Here is a 25,753-nt window from a genome sequence, read left to right as displayed (position 1 = left end):
TCACCACATCTCCCTATTTTCCACCAATCCCCTCATTATAACCATTCTCGCATCCGCCTCCACCAACATCTGTAGCAGCTGAAATGGGATGTGTGACACCACCCAGATAATCACACCCCTGGCATACGCCGAGTATGACAAACCCACCACAGTCCCCCTCCATTTCTTCCCAACCATCTCCAATTTGTCTCGCGTCAGATGCGTCTCCTGCAGTAGAGCAATGTCTATTTTTGCCTACGTAGGTATAGCATGACCTTATTCCTCTTCAAAAAACTATTGAGCCCCCTGACATTCGAGGGAACTATTTTAAGATCCCCCATGGCGTGTCAAAATCCCTCTCCTTCCCTCGCCTGTCTGGTCCTAATCCCATTTCTTGAATCATCTGTGTAGGTTCGTACCCCAATTTAAACTCCCCACTAAAAACACAACAAACCTCCAACCTCCCAACCGCCCTCCTCCCAATCCCCTCCCAACAACACCCCACCCAACCCAACTGTTGCCCAGCTCCATCCCTGGATCTCAGGCACCCCCGCATCTAGCCCTTTCTGGCAATAGCCCGTACTCGCGGCTCATCAGGGTCAAGCCGCCCTAGTGGCTGTCTTACTACTAACTTCTGTGGGGTAGGTTGCCTCCATTCTGCTGCTCCTGTTTACACCATCTAGTACTTCCCAGTCAACCTATACTTTGGTTATATATATTCCAGTCCAACAGAATCAATAAGTCTGAAAGTGACATAATACAATTCAAATGTTCAAACATAACTCAATGGGCCCCCTGCGGCTTAACGTCCCAGTGGCCTTACTGCATCCCCCTCACTTATCGTGTTTCGCGTGATCTTGTTCCTCATCTCGATCCGGGCAGCCCTGCAGGTCTAGCCATGCCGCTGTTTCCTCTGGGGTCTCAAAAAAAGAACGCTTTACTTTTGTGAAAAAACTTTTAACCTTGCAGGGTACAGGAGCATATACTTGATCCCAGACGCGCGCAGTCTCCTCTTGACTGACACATAGCTGTACCTCTGCCTTTGCACCAACATCGTGTAATCAGGATACGCCGTGATGTTAGCAGATGCTCTTTCTATCGTCCCACCTTTGGGGAAGTATTCCAAGATTTTTTCTCTGTCTTTATAGTTTAATATTTTCGCGATCATCACCCGGGGAGGGGCCCCTGGCCGTGGTTTTCTCATCAGGTCCCTATGTGCTCATTCGACTGTAAATCCTTGCGAAAGCTTGTCCGCCCCTATCTCTTGCAGGATCAGATTCTCCGCATAGTCCGTGGGGTCCTGGCCTTCCTCCCCCTCTGGCAAGCCGACCACTGTTATTCTGTCTCGCCTTCCCTTCCGCCTCCTCTGCTCAGTTCTCCAGGTTAGCCACCTGCTGCTTTAATATGTGGACTTCCTTCGCATTACTTGTACTGGCTTCTGTATTGGTTTTTACCGCACTCTCCAGTCTACTTGTTCTTTCCAATCCACTTGTTCTTTCCGCTAGCGCCCTGACATCTTGCAGCAGCAGGGTAACTTCTATCCCCACTGCATCAATCTTGTTCTCGAGGGCCGTTCGTAGGTCCACCATTGCTATTCCCCATATGTTCCTCAGCTCTGTAATTGCTGCAAGGACCTGATGATTTTCTCCCCCTGCAGTACTGTCTGCAGAGAATGCCGTTGAACCTAGTATCGGGGCAGTAGGAGTTCGTGGCGTCTTGGCGAAGGCCTCCATTGTGGATTGTTTACTTTTTGCCTCAGGTCCTTTAACCGACATGATGCAACCCGGTATGCGTGTCCTGTTCCAGTTCGTATTAGTTCTGTCTCCCCGCAATTTCGGCGACACCAGCACAGTCCGGGCCCGGGCGCGTTTTCCTCAGTTAGTCGCAATATATGGCAGCATGCACTGCCCTCTGATTTCAGGTGGATTCTGTTCTCCCACGTACCTTCTCAGTCTGTTGTCGATTACACTCTACAGGGCACCCTGTCACCTGCACCTCGGGCCTACTCAGGTATCTAGTTTCCCATAGTGAGTGTTTAGTACATCTGCTCTCCCTCTGATGTCCGCAGCACCACTGCAGGGATGTTTAATCCCACCTCTTCACTATGTATCACTTCCCAGGGGGGGGGGGGGCAACATACGATCTTGTCCACTTTTTCTGGAGAGCCTGTTTCTGCCCACCTCCAGAAGAGAGGGCGGGGCTTGTGACCCTCTTATCACTTCCCTTGATGTTAGTCTTCATCCGCTTCCTTAATTGACATATCTCAAGTCTTTGCAGGGGTGCAGGCCACCCTCCGCAGCAACAGTAGTGCTGAGTTTCCTCAAGTGCAGTATCAGAGTCCGTTTGCTTCCATTTAGTAGCTCCGTGATGTGCAGGGTCCCCCCACATCTTACATCATTTAATGTTGCGCAATCAGCCTGAAACGAGGTGGCACAGGGTAAGACAGTGCAGAAAAACACAACACGGCTTTCTGCATATATCGTGTTGCACCTAGGGGCATCTTAGTGAGGTCCCATCTCTTTCGCCCCTTTATTGCAGATTAGGTGCTTATTTCACGTGGCCGTGCGTTCACAGTGTCCAGCACCCAGCTTGCAGCCACGGACCACAAGCCCCCTCCGTTTCGCTTAGCCCTGCGGGCGTTACTGCCGGCAACCGGTTCTGCTGCTGGGTTGGACTCGCCAGCTCCTTATACCTACAGGGGGCCGGGTCCGCGGCCGTATCACCGTGAGTGGCAGCCGGCCGCAACGCACTCCCCTAGCCATGCCGCCGCGTATGACACGTCCTGCGCTCTACCCGGGGTGCCGCTCACTATGTGCTCCTGTACCTGCGATCAGCCTGGCAATAACCAAGCCTTCGCACGTCCTCTCCCTGCGATGATCGATTGCAGCTCCGGCAGTCCACCTCACACTCGCGCCTGCTGCTTTATCTGGTCCCTTTGTGCTTTTTTTTATAGCGGCCGCCATCTTAATATTATTCGGCCACGTTCGATCCTTGACACAAAGTATCAAATCTCCCGTTCTGCTGGGACAACTCGCTCGCTGGTGGACGCATCCTTTAGCAGTCACTTTCATACATCCATGGTGTCATTTACATGCAGCAGTCTGTCGTCTGGTAGCACACGCTACGAAGGATCTATCACCGGATCACGGAGCATGATGGAGTCACAGCCTACTCCATGGCTGCCAGGTCACGCCCGAAGCAACAATGGATAGATAATCATACCATAGATATGCTGTGGGAGAAAGTAGGGGAGTTGAGATTAAGGTGAAAGGACTAGAGGAGAGATGTATTAAACAAAGTAAAGGAGAGATAACATTAAGTAGACCAAATACAAATACAAGGGAGAGGCAGCCGCAGATCTATGAAACAATTTTAGTTTAGTCAAAAATAACATTGAACAAACACCAATATTAGATTGGTATTTTAGAAATAACTGTTGCATTGCAGAAAACAATTAAACATCAAGACATGAGTCCATGATCACCATAATTGATAGATCGATTCAAATGTAATTTCCTTTAGGCGTGGTACACAGTAGTTGTTGGAATATAAAATAACATGGAAATGCACAAAGGCGGCTACAAACCAACTATAAAAGCTGGCTTGCATATTGTCAAAAGGTCTACTCCAAAATACTACCTGTTTCACTATGTCTTGATGATAATAAATTGTTTTTAATATATGTATTAGTAGAAGGTGGTTTCATGAATGCAAGTTGTTTATGTGTACTATATTGTGAAAGGTGTTCATAAACCGTGACAAATACATATTAGAAATACACCAGGTAATTGTTATTTTACGTTCTTGGCATTCTTTGTTACTTTTTTAAATTATTTTACTATCAACATTACAAGATTAGATATTTTTGCTGAGGCTTCCCTAACAATATGTGAACTGAAATATATTCTTGAAAGTTAGCCAATAAAATGGTATGCATGTCCTTAGAAAACCTTTAAGTGTTGCCTAATCCAAAATGTATTCAGGGTTCCCAGTGGGCCATTTCAGGAATACACTCCCATGACACATAGAATATCAATAGAACAGACAGTGTGATGAATCAGAGGCAATTCCCCCAGAATACCTGGCCTGGGACCATTCTCATGCAGCCAGGGAAAGGCAGACGCTTCTTGATCTTGGGGTGGTGTTTTGCGGCAGGATTACATGGGGTGAGGGAAGAAGGTTAAGAGGAATGTGAAAACACCTTTAATACCTTCCCCAAAGACCCTACCATCTTAATGGCTTACTGTAAAATTGAGACTGAAAAGTGCTGGGACGAAGAAGAGGGGTGCAGAGGCACTCGACTGCAAATAGTGGGAGGTGGAGTGATCGCTGTAACTCCACCTTGGAGTTGAAGTTGAAGGAATCTAGAGACGACGGCGCTGCAGTGATTTGCAGATTGAATGCCGGCTTTGAGAGGGTCTTTGCCTTTAAAGATGCAGTATGCAAAGGTTGCACAGTAGGAAGCACCGTTTGTGAAAACATTCTCCCTGAGGACCGTGGATGTAAAGGTTGCACGGTGGCAAGTGTGAAGTATAGAAGCTTTGCCCATTGAGAAGTGGACTCCGGTACAAGCAAGCACCGCAGTGTCCCTGGAGCAAGCAACGCTCCATTCTCGACTGGCATGGGCCACAGGAAGCAAAGTAGTAGTTTGCCGGGCAGAGTGAAGCAGAGAAGGCTGATGACCCAGAGGCAGCAGAGCGAGGGATGCGTATGCGATACCCAGTGAGTTCACTACTGGTGGGTGAGCCCCCGGAATGCGCCGTGATCATCCACTGGCCAGAATGAATGATTTTGAATACCAAACTGATATTAAGTAGCTTAAGTGGCAGAATAAGAACTGTGAGAACAAACAAGAATGATATCTAGGCCTCGCAAACACTTACAAATCCCGCTAGACCTGCAAGGCAAGTTCCTTAATTTACATACTCGACCTGAGAGATATTCACTCGCCCCATGGTAACAGGTGACAAAATATTTACGTCCGGTTTCTATAAAAACATTGCTCGTCACCTAAGCACACTTCATATTCAGTGCAATACTGCCACCCAATGGCTAGCCATGCTTAGTGAAACCTTTGTTTTCATTAAATTGCAAGTAAACACCCAAGCGCTACATAAGAAACCTCAGAACCAGATGCCTCCTTACTAAGGCCAGCTCAATAACAAAACATTTCATAAAAAACATTTACGACCTTCTCAGACAGGACAAAGCTGATCTACGATTAAACAGAGAGCTGCCTCAAGGAGGAACACTCTGGAGAGTATACACAAGGCCATGCACCTGAATCAATTCCCTGTTACACTCTGCTACCTTCGACACAGAGCTTTATTCTCATCTAAAGCCTGTGCTCATACAATACCTCTTTCACAGATAACTTGGTCGGATGTGGTCACTTACCTCTTCGTAGACAGCCGACACCTCACCATATTGGGAGATTTCAATCTTTGTCTTATGAAAGACAAAATAAATAAATACATTTAAAAAAAAGGGGGGACGGGTGCAGGAAGGACAACCCTGCTACATTCATTGTTGTAGCAGCTCGTTAGAGGTACTGTTTGGAGCCTTTTGAAATAGAAATGCAAGTGTCGAAATAAAATTTGTTGAGCAGGCGCTAAAAAGCAGCTCATATTCAGCATCACCCAGTAAGTGATGACTACACATGGGGAATCGAGAAGCTAATAGATACCAAGCTGCAAATCTAACTTGCACATTAGAACCTTCTGTCCATTATGTATGACTCAGTATATTTTAAATGTCTTCTCCAGGTGTCTTAGTGTACCTTTGTACACATTCACAAATGCATAATTAATGTCACATAGGTTTGTTTGTAAGGCACCAGTTGGCCTAGGGAGTCAAGCATAGTTCATGGTAGCTGTTGGTAACAATCTAACCAGGATCTTCTAGGCTACAAGCAAAGGCTAAATAGCAGTCAGCTCCTGGTAATTGCAAACCCTGAATATCATTGTCTCCTCCCCAGTGCTGTTAACCAGAGGGGGACCAGCTTGCCATCTCTAAGCATCTTCCTCAAAGAAGCTTTGCTACGAAAATCGGCCAGAGCCCCCAATGGCATCCAGGCCCTGGAAAGAGATCAAACTGGACATGCGCCTTTCAGAACTGAAAGCATTCAAACCACAGACATCAATCGGAAACAATATGGGTATGCCAAAAGAACAACTCGGCATGCCAGCCTTAAAGAAGCCCTTGAAAATCTCAAAAGCAGCAAGCCACTGAATAGTTCATACACCAAACTCACCCTCCTCAAAATAGCAAACAGATACCGTTTCTTCTCTGTAAATAAATCCATCATGGTCGATGTTAAACCCATTTGTTTTTTGCTAGTCAGTAGTTCTCTTCAAGAGAATCTCCTGAAGAGAAAATTAACCAGCAAACTTATTTACCACTGACAGCTCTGGATCATTTACAGAGAAGAAGGTTAAAAGCAAAAAAAGAATCTTAATAAAAAATTTTAAAAAAAGATCGCACCTTAACATGGCCAGGGTGAAATGTTCAAAATTGTACACAAACTCCAAAACCGCAACACCACCCCAAGAGCTTTGAGAGTCCAATGCAGTACATTTCAATGACATCATTTGGCAAACCCAGATCACCTACATAGGAAAGGGCCAACGCCACCAAAGCAAACAGCACTGGGCAGACCAACAATTCTGGCACCAAAACATTTCCGCCTCTTCTCACTACATGACTTTTAGCCACAGCCAATGTCCATGATCTGGCAGGTCTTCCAAAAGACCCAATCCTCATCCTCTGGAAAACCTCTACAAAGCGATATGAGCAACCTGGACTCACGTAATCTTTCCAATTACTCTATAATTCTTCCTAACAAGACTGTTCCCCTCATGACTTAAATCGCTTCTTAAGAAACCCAGAACTGGCCTGGCAAACTACTGGAAATCTCCAACACACCATTCGCAAAAGTGCTTGAACGGTTTATAGACCAACAACTTCTGAAACATGTGGAAAGCAAAAACCTATTAGTCACAACACTCATTTAGACCAAGGAGAGAGGATTAGAACATATGCTATCCAGTATAATGAGATACACTGAACTACAATGCTGACACCAACACGCCAAGTGCACACATCCTCTTGTCACCTTCGATCTTATCAGCCATGAAATTCTGCTAATTAGATTGCAGGCAACCGGATTAAAATGGTGTGCATTTTGTGGGCTCGCTTCATTCCTCACCAACAGAACGGAAACACACATGAAACCCTTTGATGTCATTCTGCACCTTCAACTGGAGCACCCCAAAAGGTCCAGCCTTTCTTGTCTTCTCATCAAAATATACATGACCCTCACTCCTAGAATTTAATAATGCAGAACTCACGTTTCAAAAAGGCAGATGGCACCCCACATCATTCACTATAATACAGGCAAACCAGAACTAACACATGCCTCACACAAGTCACCTTATGGGTGACTAGAAAAACATGCCACAACAAAAACTACAAATCGGGGTACAACAACCTTGTACCCTACACCAATTCCTTTACCTTAAGAAACGTGAACTTTCCCACAGTCAAATAAAGTAAAAAACTTCAGACACTTGATGAACAGCGCAGTCACACTTAAACTACATATTAAATGCATCATAAGAAGCTGCTCATTTAACCTGAATCAACCACACAGATATATGGCATTTCTAGCACTAGTAATCTCTAAGTCAAGACTAATGCAGCAGTCTCTACCTGGGGATACCAGTTTACTTTATCGAATACAAAGGTTCAACATGAGGCAGCCAGTATTGTTCTAAGACTTAAGACAAAAACACATCGCAGGCCAACTCCCGAAAAAACAGACAATTAAAACCAGAACCTGATGCAAGAGTGGGGTCAAACCAGCTAAGGGGCAAAGGAGCACAGCAATTAGGGCATACACCAAGAGGGAAACTGGCCGGGTGCAGAGGTAGCAGAAGTTGTTGGTATGGGGTCTCGGGAGGAGAAAGAAGAGAAATAGGATTAAGTGGAGCAGTGGAAGAGGTTCTTTGAAGGGTAGGGTTTTCAGGTCCTTCCTGAAGTGTAGAATAGAGGGAGCAGTCTGATCTGCATTTGTTACTTGTTCCAGAGTCATGATGCATATGCATCACTCATCATACCATCAAGGCTAGGGGCCTGAAATGCACAAACAAACTACACTACAAGACAACCAGAATGCTACTGTCCAGTAATGAAGCCTTAGTAACAGCTACAAGTTTTGAGCAGACAAGCCACAGAGGAAAGTCATATTCTCTTCTGCTCAATCAAGCACCAGAATTCGATCCACAATAGTTTTTGCAAAGAGATAAACCATCAAGCATTCAGAAAAATCATTGAACCTGGCTATTCAGCAGACACAATATCCTGGTATCTCCAAGGGTCGGCCAAACCAAAACACCTTAGAACAACCTAAGCCACCAGACCTTCTATTCTCCGAGACATCAACCAGACAAAACCTTTTCTGCATGCTCTGAAAGAGCTTGAGCGAGCGCTACTGCTGGGACCACACTGACTCTGCGGGGTGAATGCACACGAATTAAGGTTTCCAAGCGTTCGTGTCGTTCTTCCTAAATTTAGAGTTTTATTATTGTGGTGTGCCCTGCTAGTGCACAAAGTATGCGCCTGCCTGGCCTTCCCAGTCCACCGCGAGATCCGGCAGGCCATTCCCTGAAAGAGTTAACCTTCTACACATTACTTGCGTGTGGTCGCAGCTGCTGTGGTGGGCTCACTTCGCTGATCTGCCGCTACGGCTTGCCTAGGGTCCTTCCAGCTTCGGTTTGCAGCTCAGAAATTACAGTTGAAGGGGGCCGCTATGTCAGAGGAATAGAACCGAGCACACTGCACACATCCTTCAGGTGCGGCGGCCATCTTGGAGCAAGAAATGTTGACACTTGAAAATAAGAAATTGCCATCTTATTTTACGTCAAGTTGCCAATACTAGCTTTTGCCAGAAAAGTGATGTCTGGTCAGGACCTGCGTTCGAGGGGGATGCTTCTCAGCCAGCGCGAGGCTACCAAACATATTTCTTAAAAAAATGTAATTGAACAATAAAACTATTTTCAGCACAGAAATGTGTATTTTTTTATTGGAAGTTTATTGCAATTTTGCCATATATCAAAACAGCATAACAGGAGGTAAAACCCCTGCGTGGGTACACCACTCCACTTCAGAGAAAACCAACATCGCGCCCCGCACACCCAACACGGATGGGTACCCTTAAAGTCCTTGTTCCAATAGGTTGGGAACATTTCAAGAGATTGCAGTAGATTCCTAAACCAAACACTCTTTGATTATATTAAGGTTCATCAAGCACCCCCCTGCGGGCCCCACACACCGGCTAGAAGCCAGCCCTGCCACACTTAGTCCTTCAACGCCTACATCACTAAAATGCAACAATCAGGCAGCCACGAGGGCCCTCAACTGAATAGGAAAGAGGACCACAGTAGCACATTTGTACAGTTACTGGGAATCGGAAATTCAAGTCTCTTAAGAGATAGCTAACTGAAGGTCGAGAAAGCATGCAGCATTGCAACAAGAGAAGACCGAGAGGCCTCCTCAAGACCCAAACCCCTCAACCTTTATCCTGTATCGGCAGCGTCTTAGCTGATATGGTTGCCAACAACCTTTCAGCATTCTCTGGGTAAATAAATATATTATTCCTTCTCACACTATGTCACTGAGTTTCATAGGTCTAAGCAGCCCAGTTTTCACCCGACAAACCGAAAAGGAATTCTTGATTATGTTGAGCCTCCGTCTTTTCTTTTTGGTCGCCTGGGCCAAGTCAGGGAAGATATGGATCACATTCCCCTGGAACTCAAGCGACTACAACGCAGCGGCTTTCAAAATTCAGCCCCTATCCCAAGCGTTGCAAAGCTTAACAATGAGGGTCGGGCCAGCAGACTTATTCATGGATTTACTGGAGGGGGGAGTATTTCAGTCTACATTAGTCCAGGTATTTAGGGTCTTCTTCCACCTGGAGACTGAACAAAATGGGGAGCCAATTAGAAACAAAAGGTAACTGGATCATCTCCTTCCACTCCTGTCAGAAGCCCAGAAATGTGTATATTTGAACACCATGTACTCCCTTATATGTACAAGGAAAACCACGTACACAGGAAGATGAAATTCCTTTCTAATAGAAAGCTTGCATATTTATTTTGTTTTTGTTAACAGCTCAAATATAATTAGTCTGTTCAATGATGGCGAAATCATTTCCCAGAGGCTGGGACAGGAAAACAAGTGTATGAACATTCTTGTCCCTTTTCTATTTTAATATGTTAGCCTGCTGAACAGTGATGATTAATTATTGAGCAACCAGGGAGCATGGGTGGGGCCCTCCCAAAAAGCAGCACAAAAGGGGGAGAAGGTCAATGAAGAGGGCAGACAAGGAAAACATGCAATCCCTCCTGCTCCCCACAACAATTATCAGGCAGACGTGGCATGTACAACATGGCTGCCACAGAAGGGCAAGGAATGAAGGCATTGTGGGCCAATCAGCTAAACTGTGCAACACCTACCAAGAGACTGACACCAGAGCTCTACTAGGATGTACCTGAAAGAGCCACTGGAAGAAAGCTCAAGGTCTCTGTCCAGATTGAGAAACAATCTCCATTACACAAGGTCGTCCACGCATACTACCACCTGCCAAACAATATAACACTGCCACAATCAGCCAACCAGCTCCACCATAGCCAAGCGGCTAAGGAGCCCACAACACTAGATGATCCGCTTGATACAACTGTCAGCATGGAAGCCCCTTCTCTTCCCCAATAAAAGTACAAACCTTCAACAATGAATAGCAAATCTTATTTTAGAAAGCCACCCAGCCCAAAAACAAAAACGCCCTTTCTCCCACGATTATAACTCCTAACCACTCACTGAGCCAGCCAGTTGGTCGCCAGAACCACACTCAATGCTTCAATTTCTACGTCTTTTCGGCTTTCACTATTCACTTGGGCTGGACTGTAAATGTCGCACTGCATGACGCACTAACATACTAGCCAATGTTAACTAGTGCCACACCTATAGAGAAGGTCAAAATTAGCCTGCATCACATCTAAATAGAAATGTGAATGTTAGCATGTGCAACACTTTGATGGAATTCCTAACCTTGGCCTGCGTCACATCTAGATAGAAATGCGAAGGTTAGAACACTTAAATTAAACTGTTAATGATGACAAGTGCAACACTTGATTGGAATCATGATCACTAGCCTACCTCACATCTAGACTGAATATTAAAAATTAGCAACTGCCACATTCCGAGGGAATAGTGAATGGCAGCAAGCATCACACCTAGACATAATTGTAAGGACAGCAATGCCAACTAACCAATCCACTAACAATTTCTTCCCTCTGCATACACCTCTCAAACTCTAACCAAAGACAACCACAAGCCTAAAACGCAGCAATCCGCACAAACTTCACTACACTGCAACAACAAAACAAACCACACATAGACTAGACTTGCACAACAACACACGATGACTACTGACCGCAAAACACCCCAAACCCAGCCAACTGACCCACCGGGCTGAGGCTGCCAACAGCACATCACTGCTCTCTGGCACTTTTCCAGCTCATTCCCACTAACCCACCCACCCTCCCACTCCCGCTTTCAGAGCCACCAGTGGATCACTCCGGTGGTGATAGTGTGGGGTACAAATATCCTTTAACATTAGCGCCACGATGCCTCAGGGCTGCTGTGCGCTATATAAATTCTGATAAATAAAATTAAAATAAACACATTAACATTACTCCTGATCATACTCTTCCTTGTCAAAGTAATTACTTTTGAGGCACAGCCTCTACTGTCAGGAACCAGTTTCTCATTAAATTTGTTCCGCCACTCCCCAGGAAGTAGAATCACGGAAGTAGAAAGCAGTTGCTTTGCTGGTCGTCCGAGCTCTGCTTTGTATATTATGAATAAACTATGGCTGTGAAGCCTTTGAAATCTGTGCTTGTGTCTCAGTCTGCTGCTTATGGGCACAGGCTGGCATTTTGAAAAGTATTGCCCACAAATTGGCACCCCATGATGGGACCTCATTGCAGTCAAGATCCAGTTGGAATATTTTGCCACGGTCGGAGAGCAGGCACCGAACAGGTGGATGTCACGGAGCGCACTGCGCGAGTTGGACAGAGCTTTTCTGCAGCCACAACTGCCCACCAGCCGGTCTCTTCGACACATTGATCTCTGCGGCCGAGGTTCCCCCGCCTGTGTGTGGAAGGGAGATTTGGACTCCTGTTGAACCACTGGCACAGAAGAAAGCAACAAAAAAATAAAAAAAATTGGGCGACACCATTTCATGCGCACAGTGTGATCATTTAATGCAGAATGATGTTGTGCAGTCTGAGGTTATGAATATGTAAGGTTGCATTTTCTATGGGAGCAAACTGTTAAAATGAGCTATAGAGAAATACACCTAGTGTACACAAGTTGAAACCATGGGATGGATTAATCATGAAATAGCCGTGTAGTTTGTGTTCATTATAGGCACGCTGCGTTAAGTGGGACATTACAAATGCAACCTTGTGATCACAAGAAACGGTTACTGTGACAGAAATGGGAAATTTATGCATATTGGGGGTTGCAATGTTGTAAGAATTAGAAAAACATGTCTACTCACCTGGCAGGTACGCCAGGATGGGAGTTCATTATCAAGCAAGGCTTGGGGGTAGTGTTGCGTTTGTTCAAATGGCACGAATACACTGCCAACCCGATTTACAGTTCTCTGTGCAAAGGTCTTTTGACCTAGAAAAAGTAGGATATTAAGGGAAATGTTAGCCGCTAAGGATGTTAGGCCCCTGCAATGGGGAACACAAAACAAAGGGAAGATTATGCTGGACAAAAAAAAAAAAAATCTATGAGAGAAGCGCAGATTAAAAAACGTAAACCACAAGCCGAAAAAGACAAAGCGTGCGCATACATAAAGAGGTGAAAAAGGATTGGGAAGAGAGAGAATGAAGATAAAATGAGACTTAAGGGTGTGTATGTAGCCAAGGCCTGTCCCTCAGCCCAGACACCCAAATCAAGAGTGACAGAGGATGAAACAGACCAGTTGTTCGAATGTTTAATGGTTAAAAGGCCTCCCCCACCTCCCTACCGGGTACCTGATAAGGTGCTCTCCTCACCACCTCGTGCCCACAGGATTACAACCGACGCATGGAAAGTGTAGTGTTGTAGTGTTGGCATGGATCAAAAACAGGGTAGAAGGAGTAGAACAAGCCAAAGTGTGCGTGCCCCAGCAACGAGATACGCTTATACTTGCAATAGTACAAAATCTATGCAAACAAATGTGGCTGTTACATAAAATGGTGAATGAGGAGGACAAAGTGTACCCCCTCCCGGGCGATTATAAGGACATAGAGCAAGCAATCCAAGAGTGTAAACTTGACTGAAACTCCTGTCCTGCAATAGTGCTAACATTTTTATGTTGGATGATAAAAGCCTATGGTAACTCAACCTTTCCCATGGGAGAAATGCCTGGGCTTGACACTGATAATCCAACACCAGGTCCATGTCCCCTAGGATAGGATGGAGTTACTTTCTTTTAGTAAAGATTGTCCAGATCTACACAAAATCCAGAACCGTGGTACACCCAGATGGACCGGGTTCTTAAAACAAGTCCGCTCACGTTGAGATCTAGATCAGTTTTCATGCATTCTGCCAACAGATGTATGGCGCCAATGCAGAATACAAAACAGTTTAGATCCTGTCAAAGTGGGATGAGCTGACAGAGGCAGCGAGCGAAAGGGAGAAGACTCAGGAACTGTCCAAATGAATAACAGCCCTTCCAACACTGTTGATAACATGTATCCAGCTAGTGGTTTCCTGCAAGCAAATTAATTGGGATAAATTGACTGCTTGCAGGCAGGAAGAAGGGGAGTTAGTTGAAAATATTTTGCACGCATGGAACAAGCTTTTACCTCATTTAGTGGGATGGATAGGTCTACTCCGTAGGGGGAAAAAAGCATTCTGCTCCCATTTTTTTGAAAGGTTGTTACCTCCCTTAAAAAATGACAAACATGAGTCCACCTGACAAACCCAAAGTGCTGCTAAAAAATGTACTTGTGTATAGACGGGTTATAAATGCCATATCATATCATGGCTTGGTGTTATGCAAACCGCCATTCTACAGATAAGGGGGAAAAGAAAATTAAAGAGTTCAAAACCAGAGCATTAATGCAACAGGCTTTTCCAGAAAGAGGCTGAGGTAACATACGCATACAAGGGGGAAGAGTAATGTATAGAGTAAGAGGTGGTAGTACCCAGTCAAGTAATGGAGCAGGTATGATGGACACTGGGTGTTATTTTTGCAAGGCAGAAAACCACTGGATAAGGGAGTGCCTGTTGCGCAGGAGAGGGCACGGACGCTCATATGGCCGAGGAATGACAAGAGGAACTTTACAGCATAAGATTAATGGGACACTAGAAGAGAACGAGCAACAACACAATTATTTTGCCCCTAGGCAAGGCAGCAATATTCAGCTAGGGATTATTAAGAGGATGATTACAGTACAATGAACTACACAGAATAGGGCTGCCATGGAGCAGGAAAAGGGCCATTTGTAAAAGCTACACTGCAAGGCAAACATGCATCATTCCTCCTTGACTCAGGTGCATCCAATACATACATTTCCCACAAACTAGTGCCACCGATTCCCCTTTTCGGGAAAGTAAACACGTCAGTGGAATTCTCCAATAATCTGGTTCAAAGTCCATTATCTAACCCTGTAAAGTGTACTATAGGTCTTATATCTTGCATGGCTCAGAGTGTTATCACTGATATATGTGCTTTAAATCTGTTGGGAATGGATTTGCTGAAACCTATCTATCCATCTCGCCTGGTGGAGTGTAGCTAACATGTAATGCCGAGTCTTTCTAAATGTTTTGTCACTACTATTAATGATTTGCCACCCGAACTTCAGGGAGTTGACCCTGTGATATGGGCCATGAGATCTAATGATTTAGGATGTATGGCAGTTGACCCAGTGAAAATATGAGTTCAGCCTGGTGCGGTATTACCGCAAATTCCTCAGTATAAAATTCCCAAGAAGGGTTAGAAGGAATTAAGCCTGTAATACAAGATTTACTAGTTACTGGGATTTTAAAAGCAATTGTGGGGTGTCCCTGCAACAGCCAAATTCTTCCTGTTCAAAAACCTATTTATTGGAATCCTTGTTTTCCAGCACAATGGAGTCTGATTATCTATCTCAGAGCAAAGAATTGTAGAACCATATTATCCGGTGGTGCTGAACTTCGCCGTTCACCATGACACCGCCTTCAGCCCAATATTTCACTGTTATGGACAACAGAAATGCTTTCTTTAGAATTCTGATCTGTCAGTACCCATTTGCCTTTAATGTGGAAGGGCAGGCCTACACCTTCCGTAGAGCCCCCCTCAAGGTTACACAAAGCCCAAGTATCTACTGCCAAGCATTGAAAACACAGCTAGACATGTTCATACCAACTGCAAATACCATACTGCTCCAATAATTTGATCGCTGCAGATACCCAAGACCCATGCATGAATTGCACTGCAGTTATTAAAATGTTTAGCACCATTCGGACAAAGTGTCTCTAAAAGACTACAGTTCTGCAAAACCCAGGTCACCTATTTGGGAAACCCATTAACAAAAGGGGAGCATAGAATACACCCTCAGCGCATAGAGGCTATAATGAAAAGAACTGTAGCCATCACACAGAAAGATGTCTGAGTTTTTAGGCATGATTTTATTTGCAGGCAGTGGATTTCCAATTTCTCGCTTTTAGCAAAACCACTGTTAGAACTAACACTCGGTAGCACTCCAGTCCCCTTGCCATGGACTGCTGTTGAGCAAGAGTTTGACGTTTTAAAATCTGCATTAGTTAATTCACCTGCATGAAAAAAAAGGCTGTGCATTATCTGCACTAACTCAACAGGAAGGAGGTAAAAACAGATCATGTGCATATTTTTCATCTACATTGGACACAGTGGAAAAAGCACTTCCAAATTGTTTAAGGGAAGTAGCGGGTGCAGCCATTTCCATGAAGCAAACTGATGCCATAATATTTGGTCACAAAGTTACATTGTCTGTGCCACATGCGATTGATATTTTATTGAACACAGCACCTGACAAATGCCAGGTTAACTAGATATGAGAACGTTATTTGCTCCAAACATTGCCATACAATGTTGTAACTCCAAATCTTTCCACCTTGCTACCCCTCCCATCAGATGAATCAAATGTAATGCAGGATTGTGCATTAATAACAGTTAATGAAAGGGAAGGGGTGGGTAGATTTGGTGGATACTCCGATCAATAAACCTAATGGTACATTATATGTAGATGGCTCATGTTTTAAATTACCAGATGGTACCACCACGGCAGCATATGCTATTACGACATTGAAAACCATTGTTGAGGCCACTGAGCAAATGTTTCAGGTTGGGAAACTGCATCGGAAATCCACAGATGTTGGATGGACTCACAGAACGAACACATATGGAAATTGCCAAACAAATACATACTCTTAATGTTGTCTCATGTCCAGATCTCATCTCATGTAGGAGCAGATGAAATGATTAGTCTGCTGGCCACAGTATGGAGCAACACTAAATTAAGACAAGCATCAATTGCGTATTGTAGAAGCTATGTCTCTGCTGTCCATAATGTTAACAAGGGAGGAGGTGCACCAAAAGGACATTTTAGACCTCCAGAGGTGCCTTTTGCAGCCCATCAAATATACTTCATTGAATTGCCTCCATGTCAAGGAAAGAATTCTGTATTAGTAATAGTATGTATGTTCACAAATGGGCAGCAGCGTTCCCATTAACAATACTGCCTTGAGCACAGATAAAGTACTAGTTAAAGAATATTTTCCCCGATTTGGGTTGCCACACACTGTTTGGAGCGACAATGGCGTTCATTAATAGCATGATGGAATTAGTATGCAAGTGTTTAGGCATAAGGCAGACATTTCACGACATCTACCATCACCAAGCAGCTGGATTGGTGGAGAGAATGAACTCTACTTAAACTACCAAAGATAGGAGCTAGTAGTGTCCTTTGATGGGTAGATGCACTTCCACTAGCATTAATCTCTGAGAACTATTGTACATTCAGGTGTTGCATTGTCCCCTTACAAAGTAGTCATGGGCCGCCCAACTAATGTATGGGGAATGCCAAATCCAAGCAGACCAAGTACTGTACCTTACATTTTGTTGATAAATTACTGTAAGAAGCTGACTAAAACATTGTCTGTCCTATGCAAACAGGTCAATGACAAATTGCTGAAACCACTGAGGGGCCAGGACACAGCATTCAAGAACTGTCAGCGAACATCTGGGTTGCAACCCAAGTGGAACGGCCCAGTGCAGGTGCTACTAACCACTCAGATTGCCTTGAAGTGCTGCGGCCACAACAATTGGATCCACTCCAGTCACATGAAGCGTGCATCGCCCTCTTTGTTACCTGCCCCTGTGGATAGTGCATTGCCTGATAAGGAGACCCAAAAGCCCCCTCCTGGTGGAAAGACTATTGGCTTTTGCAGTAATATCGCCAGCCCCAAAGACATTGCTATGATATGATATGACATTTGTAACGCGCCTATACAGAAGTGTTTCAAGGCGCAACGAGGCAGGGAGGGGGGAACAAAGGGAAGACAGACAACGATCCTACTAGGCCAGGTGTCATTCAGATCGCGCAAGGGTAGAGGGGAAGGGAAAAGTGCAAGGGGAGAGGGGAAAGGGAGAGGGGAAGTGCAGTACAGGGGTCGAAGAATAACACGATAAATAATAAGGGCCAGCTGGTGGCAAGTGCAAGGTAAGTGCAGACAAGTGCTGGGAAGGGGGGCTGTAGGGATACAGAGACAGTCCCGCAGTGCAGGGGTTGCCAGGGAGGCAGTGCAGGGGTGAGTGGCTGGGACAAGGACAGAGATCGGTGAGAGTGGCCCAGTTGCAGAATCAGTGCAGTTTCAATGAGGAATTTAGCAGGGGAGAGGGCGAGAGAAAGCAGAAGCAAAGAGGAAGATTTTGAGGTGCTTCCGGAACCGGGGATGGTTCTCCTCAAGTTTCAGGGAGGCAGGAAGGCTGTTCCAGCGGGAGGCCCGTGCTGTGGAGAGAGATCTACCACCAACTTGTTGCTTGGAGATGCGGCTGACCCTGAGGGAGTTCGAGGCGGATGAGCGAAGAGCTCGAGAAGGAAGATATTTAGGAAGAGAGAGTTGAAGGTATTTTGGCCCCAGGCCCCAGAAGGCCCTGAGGACAATGCAGAGGGTTTTGAACGTAATCCTCGCAGCCACTGGGAGCCAGTGTAGAGATTTCAGTCCTGGAGAGATACGGTCCCTGGGCTTGAGACCAAGGACAAGTCTTGCAGTCTTGTTCTGGATGGGTTGCAGAGGGCGGAGAGTAGAGGCAGGCAGATTTAGATAGAGGCTGTTACAGTAGTCCAGCTTGGAGAGAACCAGGGCTCTGGAGACAGTGAGCCTCTGGGGGAAGGAGAGGAAAGGAAGAATACCTCTGAGGAGGTGCAGCTGGTAGTGTGACTTCTTAGAGACGTCAGATATGTGAGGAGAGAAGGAGTGTGGAGTCGAAGATGACCACGAGGCTTTTTGCCTTGCAGGTGGGAGCAGGAAGAGGGCCAAGAGAGGCCGGCCAGAGAGCTGCAGGGAAGGAGGGAGTGGGTGTGCCGATGAGTAGAATCTCAGTCTTACTGGCATTAAGGCAGAGGTCATTGGCGGCACACCATTCCTGGATAGCAGACAGACAGTCAGAGATGAGGGAAGGAGAGGAGGCGGCCCAGGGTAGCCTGAAAATTAGCTGGGTATCGTCCGCATAGCACTGAAAGTTGGGGCAGATAGCGGCGATGCGGTGGACAAGGAGCGCCAGATACTGGTTGAACAGCCAGGGAGAAAGGTTAGATCCCTGGGGGACACCACAGGTAGAGAAAATGATGTCAGAGAGGAAGGACCCCAGTTGGACCTGGGAGGGTCGATTGGAGAGGAAAGAGGTCAGCCACGCCTGGAGCAACAGAGGGGCCGCAATATAACAGAAAACTGTGAACCCGACAGCTACTGAACTATTAACTGAAGAGGAATCCCTTTCTGTGAGGGAGAACTTGCAGGTGGTCAAGACTGCCATCTTTAAATGGACTACTCGGGGGTGCAGTAGCACAAAGACACTCCAAGGAGTGATTAAGCTATGTGAAACCTGTCTTGTTGAACTTCTTTGTGCCGTTTTGTTTTGGTCCATAAACAAGCTGTGCCAAACCATGAGTGTATGGCTATTTCAACCCAGAGAGGGTATTGTTCCAAGGGGTTTGGGTATGCAGGACTGTTGAGATGGATTGTATGTTAGGTGGGTGGTTATTACTGTAATATTATGTAATGCCGTCCTTGTTTGGTACAGTAATCAGTGTCCCCAATGCCACCCTGTCAGGATCAGAGAAAAAAATACTTTTCTCTAGAGTATTGAGAACCAAGCACACTGCCCTACAGGTACATTAGATATTGTTGGATCTTTAAGGTCCTTTATTTATTATGCATTTGTAAAACACTTATTCAGCAAGAAATTGTATTTCAAAGCGCCACAGGTGAGAAAAGAAAACATGGGACAAAGGCAATAGAATACAATAATGAACAGGATAGGAGGTAGTCCTACTGGGCCCTGTGAACATTCAGAACATGCAAGTACAGAAAGAGAGAAGGTACACGGGAAGGGGGTAAATGCTAGGAAATAACCCAGAGGGAGAAGTGCCAGGGAGTAAGTTTCCGGGAATTGGTAAGTGCTTGGCAGAGGACACATGGTAAGAGTGGTCAGCTGCTAATACAATTAGTGCGGTCCTGTGAGGAAACACAGGCCAGTGGGTGCCCAAGGGCAAGTGTTGGTAGAGGAGGGGCGATTGGGAGGAAGACCAGGACCCAGAAGGACACATAAGGGCCAAGGCAAACAATCTCAGCGACTGAGGAGTTTAGCACTGGAGGGGGAAGGAGGAGGTGAAGAGGAAGGTCTTGAGGCAGTTCCAGAATTTGAGAAGATCGGACTGAAGACAGAGAGGCTGTCCCGAGGAGGGAGCCAGCGGAGGAACGAGGTCAGCCTCCAGCTCACTGCTTAGAGAAGCGCTTGGCACACAAAGTTGGAGCCGATGAAACAAAGACCTGGAGGGAGAGTATTTGTTGAGAACAAGTTGTAGATCATGTGGTTCCTGGCCCCAGACAGCCTTCTGGATGATGCACAGGGATTTGAATTTGATCCTTGCAGCCACTGGGAGCTAGTGGAGAGAATGGAGGGCTGGAGAGATAGTCCCTGGGCTTGAGGACAAGGATAAGTCTTGCAGCGCTATTGTGGATAAGATGGAGGGGGCAGAGAGAGGAAGATGGTAGATTAAGGTAGAGGCTGTTGCAGTAGTCCAGCCTAGCGAGTACCAGGGCTCTAGAGACATTGAGGAAAGGAAGGGTTCCTCTGAGGAGTTGGAAGAGGGCCTTCTTGGCAGGGTCCATGATGTGAGGGAACGAACGAAAGAGAGAAGTCGAAGATGAGACTGAGGTTTCTGGCTTCAGATGAAGGAGGGGAGCAGGGGGAGCCCATAGAGGATGGTCAGTGGGTAGGGAGGAAAGTGGGAGAAGGAATCCAGATAGGAAGGATCTCAGTCTTGCTGGCATCGAGGCAGAGATCGGTAGAGGAAAACCAGGACTGGATAGCAGAAAGGCTGTCAGGAATGGTAGCGGAAATGGCAAGAGGGTCAGAGGGAAGTTTGAGGAAGAGTTAGGTGTCATCTATATAACACTGGAAGTGGGGTGGGGGGGAGAAATTGGAAATAAGTTCAGCAACTGGAGCGAGATAGATGTTAAAGAGCCAGGGTGAGAGGTTGGAGCCCTAGGGGACGCCAAAGGTAGAGAGAGGTGCTAGAGGAGAAAGAGCCCAAGATAACCTGGGAGGGACGGTCGGTGAGGAAGGTGGTCAGCCAATCCAGTGCCTGCTCTGTAGATAGCAACGGCATCATGGAGCCGTTTTATCAGGATGGAGTAGTTGACCGTATCAAACGCAGAGGGGGGATCGAGTAAAATGAGAACAGAGGAAGAGTCCAGGGATGCGAGCAGTTCTTATGGGTGTTCAGGAGAGCAGTTTGTGCCTTTGGATGCTCGGAAGCCAGATTGAGTAGGCAACTAACCAGCTCAGTATGCAGAGTCAATTGTGGGAGGACCACATTTTCCAGGAGTTTCCCCAAGGAAGGGGGTGATAGTTAGCCAGACATGAGGGGGGGCGGCGACTAGGAGGTGGCGCCCAAGTGAGTGTTCCAATGTTGTACATTTTTCCAAATTAGGTAACCTCTCCTTACCCAAGCAGGTCGTCATAACCTCGAAACAGCGAGTTATCGTGTGGGATGCGGGTCAAAGGATATGGCAGAAGTAGGAGCTGGTCATTCACTTGATATAGAGCATGTATAGAGATTTAGCAAGGCCTCATCCACTGGCGAGTTGTGCGTTACTTTTTTTTTTTTACAGCCAAAACCTGTTCTGGTGCACTGCCCTTCTATCCCTACAGTCTGCAAAGCAACAGTTTCTAGTTCGCCCTGGCGTTTATCTTTCCTTTAGTATTTCATTTTTTTTATTATTGCTTTTATGATTCCCTGGTCATGAGAGGGTATGGTCAATGCTCCTAGGAACTTCCTCGAGCCAAAATGTGTTGATTTTATTAACAAAGGTTGTTTTTTTGATTTTTTTTTTAATGTTTTGACCTGGCCTTTGCTTTTTATTTGTAAATATGTCACAACGTGGTTCTTGTTGATCTATATTTTCTACATCAGGAGATTGTAAGAGATTTTGGTCCAATGTAATCTGATTTAGAGACCCTTGAAGTCAGTGAAATGTTCTCTTCCAGAACGCCATTGTTAACGACAGATCCAGCCTGCATCGCCTCGGGTATCGTGTTTTATGTCAAAATAGAGAGATTGTTATTGAGGTTACTACCTCCTTGACAATCATTCGCTTTCAAAATTTGCATAGGAATCGTATATATATATATATTTGTTTTTTTTTCTTCCATCAATGTCACCATCTATAAGTGACTTTAGCAGTGTTGTATGACTTTTCTCCATTATTTCAGATATTTTTGTCAAATCAACAAAACCACTATTCATAGTAGTTAATGTAATTTCCAACAATGGAGTTCCCGTGGAGTAACAGACCAAAGGACCATCTTGGAGGAGGATTTACGAAGGAAACTGCAGAGGACAATGAGGAATTCAGTGTGGAACTTATTGATTCAGGATACAAAATTGGAGAACCGGATAGATTTAGAGGGAGAGCCAATAAGGGTTCTTGTGGTTGCGTTTCTTGCACTAAAATGATTTCACTTTGGGCCAGTATCTCCGGTCCAATTTCCCTATTCGATAGACCCATGGCCTGTTCCTGGATAGTTGATGGTCGCTGTTTATTATAATCCTTCCTTAATGAGCTATCAAAGTTCTGTAACATTCTTTCTGAGGACTGATCAAAGTGAACTTGTACCTCCGTAATAGGAAGGAGTTAAGGATAATCTTCCCTTCTTGCCCCGTCTAGACGGCCTTCCAATTCAGAGTTTATAATTATCCTATTTTTCTCCATTTGTCTGGCTTCATCCACCAGGGCAGAGTCTGGAATTTCTTGAAAGTTTATTAGTAGTAGCGCCTACACCTCCCCTCATCTATAGGGGGTTCTTGTGGCGGGTGGGGGAGGTAACCCCATTGGAGTTTGACCGGAGCACTGTTTTTTCTGATCTGTTTTTACCCAATAGGATCGAATAACGGACAAGCTAATTTTGGAACAGATTTCAAGGCGTTCTGTAATTGGATGAGGGGATACTTTCTTTGCCCCAAGTTCATTGACTTTGAGAAGAACCCTAATGGGCATGAACCTGCTCCTTGGGATTTCTTCTGTGGCATTGACGTTTTTCTCGTATATGCATGAGACATACAGACATAAGGCTACAATTTACTATACAGACAAAGCTCACAATCTAATTGGCTAAAAGCAAACAGACTAAAAAGCTAAAAATAAGGAATTTGATAAAACCTTACCAGCAACCATCCAAATATAAGAACAGTATAATCGGCTCAAATGATCAATGGCCCGCAGTCAACGTCCGAAAAATAGATGCAATTAAAACGTTATCAGTAATTAATTCAAAGAGTAATAGTCACATCAGCTCAAAAGCTCCAGAAGACATTTGTTACCAATTAAATGCATCACTGGGTTAGCTTAAAGGCACTTGGGCCTGCAGTCACCGCCCGGAACAAAAGTCCATAGACAAGAAAATATTGACAGTGAGGCCTCAGTGAATAATCAAAAATGTGGTCAGTCAAAGGCGCACAGTTACCGATTAAAGAGTAGCACTGGGCAAGATATTTCAATTATTGTGAACAAAAACAGATTTGTTCAAGGCAGGTGACTGGTAAACCCCAGGAGGAGTTCCAAGGCGCTCCAGTTCAACGATTCCAAGCCTAACAATTTGCTCGAGTGTGATGGCACACGATTCAGAGGCTGGCGATTAGCGGTCGGAGGAGAGGGGGTGTTTGTAGGGGGGTGGAGTTATGGCACTAAGACAATCGCTCTAAACAAGGCATATGGTGATCACACTCTCACCTTTAGTTTTCGTGAGTCACCGCAACGAGATGCAGTGTGTCCGCACAGTCCACATGATCCACACAGTTGACTCGGACTGCTCCAACTGCCTCTATATGCCTCTCCGCGAGTGCAAGAGGTTTTGTCAAGTCAAACGCTGCCTCCACAATGAATAGCAACGACAGACTGGATACAGTCAAGGACCTGCTCCGACTGCCTCTCTGCGCCTCTCCGCCATCATATATGCTAATGAGACATTCTCACGCTTTGTGTTACCGCCAACATTGGCAAAGTAAACACTACCATCGAAAATGAAATGGTGCAACATTGCAATATGAATACCAGTGAATTTGAGCAAGCATGCAGGAAGGTTGGCATTGTAAGGTTTGAATGGAATCTAATGGAATGCCTGCTGGGAATGTACCCCAGACCCAACAAATAGACATGTGATCCAGTTCAGGGATCGGGTGTGTGTCCTAGCGAAGAGAAGTATTGCAATGTCATGGAAAAACAAACAGGGGCCACAATATGACCAGTGGCATAGAGAATCTGAGCCTTGGTACCTTGCAGAGATACAGGCGTGGGCACGGGCCATACAGAGCGGAGCAGGCAAACAGACCCATTTGAAGCATGGAAAAGCACGAGTGTATTAATGTTTCCACCCTCGGATAAGCCACCCTGAGCATGTAGAACAGGTTAAGGGTTGCATAACGTGAAGGACAGACCATGGTGGCTTTTAGATGGCACAACATTGGAGGGAAAGTCCCAGGCACCTGTTCTAGGAGCCCCTTCCCATAACCAGCAATCTGCTAGCAGGTAAGTTTAGTCGAGCTCAATGTACTTGTTTTTGTTTTCCTTTATTCAGGTACATGGATATTACATGTATGACTGATTACGGTCCGTATATTTAGCGGAGAAGAAGCAGTGACATTGTAATTGTTCGAAATTTGTTTTGCTATGTACCTTGATTAACAACATTGTTAACGGAAATTAATAAAATACGTTTAAAATAAATACAATAATATGAATACCAGTGATTATCAATCATCCAAGATTTGGTGCAAGGTAAAGAGGAAACTGTGAACCTATTTAACCTCTTTTTACTCCTATTAGCTAAGTTAGTTATCTATGTCTGCCACTAGGTGAATTGCGTCAGCCATTGGCGCTTACCCTCTTTGTCGTCCCCTCTCCTGACCTTTGGATTGCCCATTTGGTCACACTGCTCTACCCTTTTTCCTCCTCTCCCATTAAAGCTGACACCTGATGGTAAGTACTCTTGGCATCCTTCCTGTCCTCTAGGGCCATCATTAATGTCTACCTAAATGGCACCATCATGGTCCAGGGCTCTCAGCCCAACCTCCTTCTCGATAGGTGTCTTCCGTCTCTCATCAACTTCCTTCCTTCTCCGGCCATTCCTTCTGCCACCCCTACAGGTCCTCTGCCATCTCCGACGGGTGTACCACACTCCTGTACCCCTCCTCGATGGACCTTCAAAAGTAGCAACCTGCTCCACTTAGCTATCCTCAACTCTCGCTCTGCCCCCAAACACTGCTCTGACATCTGGCACCTCCTTGAAGACCTTGACATCGACCTCCTCGCTCTCACTGAGACGTGGTTCACTGCCAGCTCAGTCACAAGTTTTGACAATCTCCTCCATGAGGGCTACAAGATCCTCTCTAATCCCAGGCGTAACCGTTCAGGGAGCGCAGTGGCCCTGATCTTCCCTGAGTGGGTCCCTGGTACTATCATACCCATTCAGGCGTACTCCGCTTTCAAATGCCTCATCTGCAGGCTGGGTGTGATCTCCTTTCCTCTCTCCGACTGGCTACCATCTACAGGCCCCCTGGCCAGGTCTCCCTCTCAGAGTGGGCCGACCTCACTTCTCTCCTGGACTCTACCCCAAAGCTGCTTCTCCTCCGAGCCTTCAATATTCACCTCAACCCCCCCCCCCCCCCGATACAGCTTTTCCACAACCTCAGACTCCCTTTCCCTCTCCACTCTTCCCTCCTGTTCAACACACTCAGCCAGACACACCTTGGATTCTCTCCTTTCTGCAGTCATGCCCATCTCCAACCCGCTCATTACTCCTCCCTCCTGGTCTGATCATTCTCTTTCCTCTCACCTGGGTCTCCCGACTAAGCCCCCACCCGCACTGCCAGTCTCCTCCTCCTCTGTCATTCAACCCATGAAGCAAGTG

The 25,753-nt window shown here is 45.8% G+C and overlaps 1 protein-coding gene across 3 annotated transcripts in view; it reads right to left on the bottom strand.

Annotated features, from left to right (window-relative positions):
* The window catches only part of ZBED4 (zinc finger BED-type containing 4), a 100,991-nt gene that overhangs the window by 21,299 nt on the left and 53,939 nt on the right, over nt 1-25,753 (bottom strand). The window contains exon 2 of one of the 3 annotated variants that reach the window (XM_069629249.1): nt 12,602-12,726. The exons of the other annotated variants lie outside the window; for them this stretch is intronic. The gene's annotated coding sequence lies outside the window, so the exon portion shown is untranslated. The remainder of the gene's footprint in view (nt 1-12,601; nt 12,727-25,753) is intronic. 3 annotated transcript variants of the gene reach the window in all.

The sequence above is a fragment of the Ambystoma mexicanum genome, chromosome 12 (assembly GCF_040938575.1).
Source record: "Ambystoma mexicanum isolate Mex_15411 chromosome 12, UKY_AmexF1_1, whole genome shotgun sequence".
NCBI classification, from domain to species: Eukaryota; Metazoa; Chordata; class Amphibia; order Caudata; family Ambystomatidae; genus Ambystoma; species Ambystoma mexicanum.
Note: the sequence above shows the minus strand (reverse complement) of the source record. Positions and strands in the feature narration are given on the sequence as shown.